Raw genomic sequence first — 6,000 nt, forward strand, 5'->3', positions numbered from 1 at the left:
GACCGCCCAACCTGGTGGAGCAGGGTCACTAAAGGAGCGTATGCAGCAGAAATCAGACGCACCGCAGAGGCTCAGAGGAAACACGCCACGCTCAAGGCTCGAGCTACCGCCACTTCCGCTGCAGCACCTACCCTCATGTGTCCCACATGTGGGCGAGCTCTCAGGGCTCGGATTGGCCTCACCAGTCACCTCCGGACCCACAGTCACAAACCCTTCACCTGACAGAAGTCGTGGTCATCTTCGACTCCGAAGGACGAACAACAACAACAATTGATGTTGGACCGCAGGTGAATCCATAGACTCAATTCCCAGTGGTATGCTGAAATAAGAGAGATTTAAATAACCTCACCCCAAACCATCTGCTCTTGTTTCAATGCTTTTGCAGGAGAAACAGAAGGATCAGTTTTGTACAATTCCGAGTTTAAAAGAGAAGCTGTCCATTCATAAAATGTCATACAACAAAATTACAAAAGACTTCAAAGATGAAAGAGTAGAAGGTCGATGCTCAGAGGAATAAGAGGTAACCTGCCAACTGATTACTTTTCATCATTGATATCTTTAAACTGAAAGGCTGCACGGTAGTAGCTGAACTTGATAGCCGTATGTCAGCATTATTCGTAAGGGCTTGGGGGTCTTGTTGGCCAAATCAAAGGTGGTGACTGAATATCTGCTTAGGTGATGCCACAACAACAACCTCTCACTCTATGTCAGCAAAGCCAAAGAGTTGATAATCGACTCCAGAAGGAAAAGCCAGATGCCCATGAGCCAGACCTCAGTAGGGAAATTAAGTAGCCTTAAATTCCTTGGTGTTAAAATATCAGAGAATGTGTCCTGGGGCCAGCGCATAATTGTCGTCATAAAGAAGGCACAACAGTACCTCGAATTTTCATAGAAGTTTGCATATAATCAGCATGTCACCAAAATGTTTGACCAACTTCTATAAATGCACAGTGGAGAGTATTCTAACCGGTTACATCATGGTCTGGTATGGAAACACCAATGCCCAGGAATGAAAAAAGTTCCAGAAAGTGATGTATACAGCCCAGTTCACTGCAAGAGAAACTCTCTCACCACTGAGTACATTAACATGGAACCCTGCCACAAGAAAGCAGCATCCATCATCAAAGATGCTGACCATCCAGCCATGCCCTCTTATCACTGCTATCATTAGGCAGGAGCCACAGAAGCCTTAGGTCCCACATGCTCAAGAATAGTTATTAGCCTACATCCAACAGGCTCCTGAGCTGGCATGGGATAACTCCATTCACCACTATTCTGAACTGATTCTACAACTGACTCACTTTCAGGGACTCTTTTTAACTCAATTGGGGTCTCAATCTTGAGGGTATTGGTTAACTTATCCTGTGGACTCAAAGGATGCTGTGGTGGGAGAATTGGTGCTCTCATGGATTAAAGTGCTTGTTGAACATTTTATGAGTGTGCAGGAGATAGTGAACTATTGATGTTGTCTGGACCATGAACTCTGCTCAGATTTCAAGGTTTGGTCTTTGACCACTCTTCCTCAGCTGTCCAATAGCGTTGTTCTGGTTGAAGTTGATAGTAAATTTAATCATCAATGTCTAGCTTCAGACAGAGGCGGTTTCTGAGATGTTGGAATGATCTGTGCTTCTCAGCATCACATTTTGGACCGTTGTTGTCAGGGGCCAGTGTTCTATGTTGGGCAAGTTGATACAGGACCTTTGATTTGTGTACGAGATATAAGACTCGCTACCTTGTCAGCTTCAATGAACAATTATCATGCCTTGATCTGACCATCTGGGGGCGCCAGAGTCCTCTAGGCGAGCCCTCCCTGATTATTAATTGATTATTTTCACCTACGTCTTGCTTTAGTTTTTGATGCTCTGGTGCTTTGTTTTGTTTGTCTATTTAAATCATCTCCATTTTGTTTATCTTTGTTCAGTCTTTATCCTACCTATCTGGTGTGTTGTGATTCTTTGAGTCTTGCTCTGTGTTCTCCATAAACAAATTAGCAAGTAAAGATTCTGTGTTGCATTCCATCCTTGTCTCTGGTCCCCTCTGCACTTGCGCCCACCTGGTCTAAGGCTCCCCGGTAATCCACTAGTCACTGTAACGACACCAGCTCAAACCCAGCATGGCACCCACCTGTGTGATAATAATAGCTTGGAGCTTGGGCTCCAAATGCTCAAGTATTCAGCTGTCATTTGCACACTACGGTTCAATGACTGAAGAAGGAGTGACCTTGGTTCTGGAATGGTGACCTGGCTTGAACTGTTTCTCGTTGGTCCTGTAGGTTTGCTCCCGTCCGGTGGGAAGCCCATTGGAAGTGAAGTGTAATACTGCAATGTCAAGGAAATCCAGGAACGCCTGGAACAAATTAGCATAAATCCCACCATGCACTAAAAGGAAAGAAACATCTGTAAAGGCATCTAAAGTCCAAGGACCAACATTTTAACCATCATCTAATGAGCAGCTGCTGAGTGGAAGGTGCTCAGGAGATCTAAAAACCTGCAGACAACAATAACTTGTTAGCCTTCAGCATTGAATGGCCATCTGCAGTGCTCAGATGGAAGGGCCCAACCAACTGCCAAGAAACATCTTTCCTCAGTTTGCCAATACGGTAATGCTAACAGATGCAGGATGATGGTGACTTGATTCCTGCTGGAATTAATGTTAATATTATCTCCTCAACTGTGATTCTGCCCTTGAAAGTGCAGAAGCTCAAAGCAAACTCTGAGCTTTGTACTTTGTTTGATTATCTCTTTGATTAATTTCAAAGGAAAACATAAGCGGATGACAATGTTGGGGTAAAATGATTTACCACTGGTTTCCCAAAAAACAAACAAAGTTAAACTTATTGAGTTAAAATTACATTCACTAGTGAATGGAACAGTTTGGCAAATCAGATCAGATTGTTTGAATAATGATTAATTACTTAGGACATTATAATATAAATGACCTTCATTTATTAGGGTTGATTTTATTGTAAGAGTGATCTGTTGTTGAGGGATTGGCACTTAACTTTCAGTAGGTGTAAGAAGCAAATGGCTCCTTAAGGGTTCCTGGAATTCTATAGATGCCAGTATTTTAAATATTCAGAAAACCCAAGAGTCCCTGAGGTCCCACAACCACACACACTTCCTGAATAAGACAAAACAGAAATATGAAGATCAATGAAGAGAAAAGACCCTATGGTATTTATCTGGCCACCTCAGGAAATTGAAGCTCACCTTGGAGATCACATCAATTGGGTGTTATCATTGTTACGATTACATTGCAGGAAATATAAGTGTATTTACTCTACAGCTTTTTCTCATTGCAGTCCACGCTTGATAACGAATGGTGTTATTGAATGTTTCATTATCCTTTCCGGGCTCCACATCTACATTTTGCAAACTTTCCAACCTCATTAGGAAACTCTGTAATTAAATAATTCACTCCATGACTTCCCATTGGAAATGCTGAACTAGAATATAGACACAGCCCAGTGTCATGTCCTGATGCATTAAGATAATCCATAATGACAGAACTCCTAAGAATCCAAGTGCTGCCATTGATCTGTTTGACTGAAATTCTTGCAAGAATGAGCTAATGAAAATCTAATCTCCATTGGGCATAGAATTAGGTAAACTTGAACCCTGTAGAGAGTTGTAAGATGTTAATGAGATGGATTTTGTGCCCAGCAGAAAAGAAGCATGGGCTTAACTTCCCCAATATGGTATGAAGATAGGTGGAGGGCCAGGTATTGTTGAAGAAGCAGGGAGTCTGCAGAAGGGCTTAGACAGATTAAAAGAAAGGGTAAAGAATTGCCAGATAGAATACAATGTAGGGAAGTATATGGACATACACTTTGGTAGAATGAATAATAATATAAGCTGTCTTCTAAACTGAGAGCAAATACAGAAATTGGAGGTGCAAAGGGACTTGGGAGACACAGTGCAGGATTTGCACAAGGTTAAGTTACAGGTTAAGTCAGCACTAAGGAAGGCAAATGCAATGTTGGTATTCATCGATAAAGGACTGGAATATAAAAACAAGAACACAATGCTGAGTGTTCGTGTGGTCAGGCCACATTTGGAGTATTGTGAGGAGTTTTAGGCTTCACATTCCCCAAAGCATGTGATGATATTAGAGAGGGTCCGGAGGAGGTACACGAGAATAATCCTGGGAATAAAAGGGTTAACATATGAGGAGCATTTGAATGCATTGGAGTTTTGAAGAATAAGGGGAATCTCATTGAAGCTTACCGATTATTGAAAGGCCTAGATAGAGTGGACAAGTAATAGAATCTAGGACCAGAGGATAGAGCCTCAGATTAGAAAGATGTATCTTTAAAACAGAGATGAAGGGAAATTTCTTTAGCCAGATAATGGTGAATTTGTGGAATTATGATGACCAAGTCATTGGGTATACTGAATGCAAAGGTGGATAGGTTCTTGATTGATAAGGCTGTTAAATGTTATGGGGAGAAGGCAGGAGAATAGGGTTGAGAAGAAAAATAAACCAGCCACAATGGAATGGTGGAGTAGACTCGATGGGCCTAATGGCCTGCTTCTGTTCCACTGTCTTGTGTTCTAATATCAGCTGCAATCAAAAACCAACCTCAGAAGGTCCGTGGCTGCCTGTGACAGGGATGCCACCACCTCCTCGAGCTAAATTATATTTCTGAAATGATGCTTTGACCATAAGATATAGGAGCAGAATTTGGCAATTTGGCCCATTGTGTCTGCTCCGCCATTTGATCACAACTGACCTATTTCCCTTCCAACCTCATATCCTGCCATCTTCCAGTAACCTTTCATGCCCTGACTTATCAAGAATCTATCAACCTCTGCCTAATTACACCCAATGACCTGGCACCCACAACCGCTTTTGGCAACAAATTACACAGATTCTCCACTCTCTGGCTGAAGAAATTCCTTCTCAGCATTCTAAATGGATGTCCCTCTATTCTGAGGTTGAGCCTTCTGGTCCTAGACTCCCCTACTATTGGAAACATCCTCACCACATCCACATCATCTAGGCCATCAACATTTGATAGCTTTCAATGAGATGCCCCCTCATTCTAAATTCCATCCAGTACAGGTCTAGAACCATCAGGTGCTCCTCATATGAAAACCCTTTCATTCCCAGAATCATTTTTGTAAACCTCCTTTGAACCGTCTCCGACGTCAGTACATACTTTTTTAGAAAAGGGGCCCAAAACTGCTCACAATACTCCAAATGAGGCCTCAACTGCCTTAAAAAGTTACAGAAGTATGTCCTTATTTTTATATCCTAGTCCTCGCAAAATAAATGTTAACATTATACTTGCCTTCCACACTACTGGCTTGATCTGTAAGTTCTGCACGAGGACTCCAAGGATCCTTACACCTCAGGTTTTTGAATTTTATCCCCATTTAGAAAATAGTCGACATTTTTTTTTCCTTCTCCCGAAGTGCATGACCATACACTACCTGGTACTGTATTCCACCTGCCACTTCCTTGCCCATTCTCCTAGTCTAACTAAGTCCTTCTGCAGACTCCGTGCTTCCTCAACACTACCTGCCCCTCCACCTACCTTCGTATCATCTTCAAATTTGGCCACAAGGCCATCAATTCTGTGATCCAAATCCAAATCTTTGCAGGAACCATGATACTCATCTCACCACTGCAGAGGGCATCTTTCCTTCAAAACTGAAAAATCATGTTTTCTACTCTTAGCACAAAAACAAAATGTTACAGATGCTTGAAATAAACGTCAACATTTCGATAAATATTTATTGGGTTGGATTGTATGTGGAACAGCAAACAGAGTTAAAATACAGAAAATGCTGGAGGAACTCAGCAGGTCAAGCAGCATCTATGGAAATGAATAAACAGTCAATGTTTTGGGTCAAGACCCTTCATCAGGACTAGACAGGAAGGGGGAAGATGCCAGAATAAAAAGTTGGTGGGAGGGGGAGGAAGATAACTAGAAAGTGACAGGTGAAGCCATAGGTGAGTGGGAAAGATAAAGGGCTGAAGAGGAAGGAATCAGAT

Source organism: Hypanus sabinus, chromosome 9 (genome assembly GCF_030144855.1).
Source record: "Hypanus sabinus isolate sHypSab1 chromosome 9, sHypSab1.hap1, whole genome shotgun sequence".
Classification (NCBI taxonomy): domain Eukaryota; kingdom Metazoa; phylum Chordata; class Chondrichthyes; order Myliobatiformes; family Dasyatidae; genus Hypanus; species Hypanus sabinus.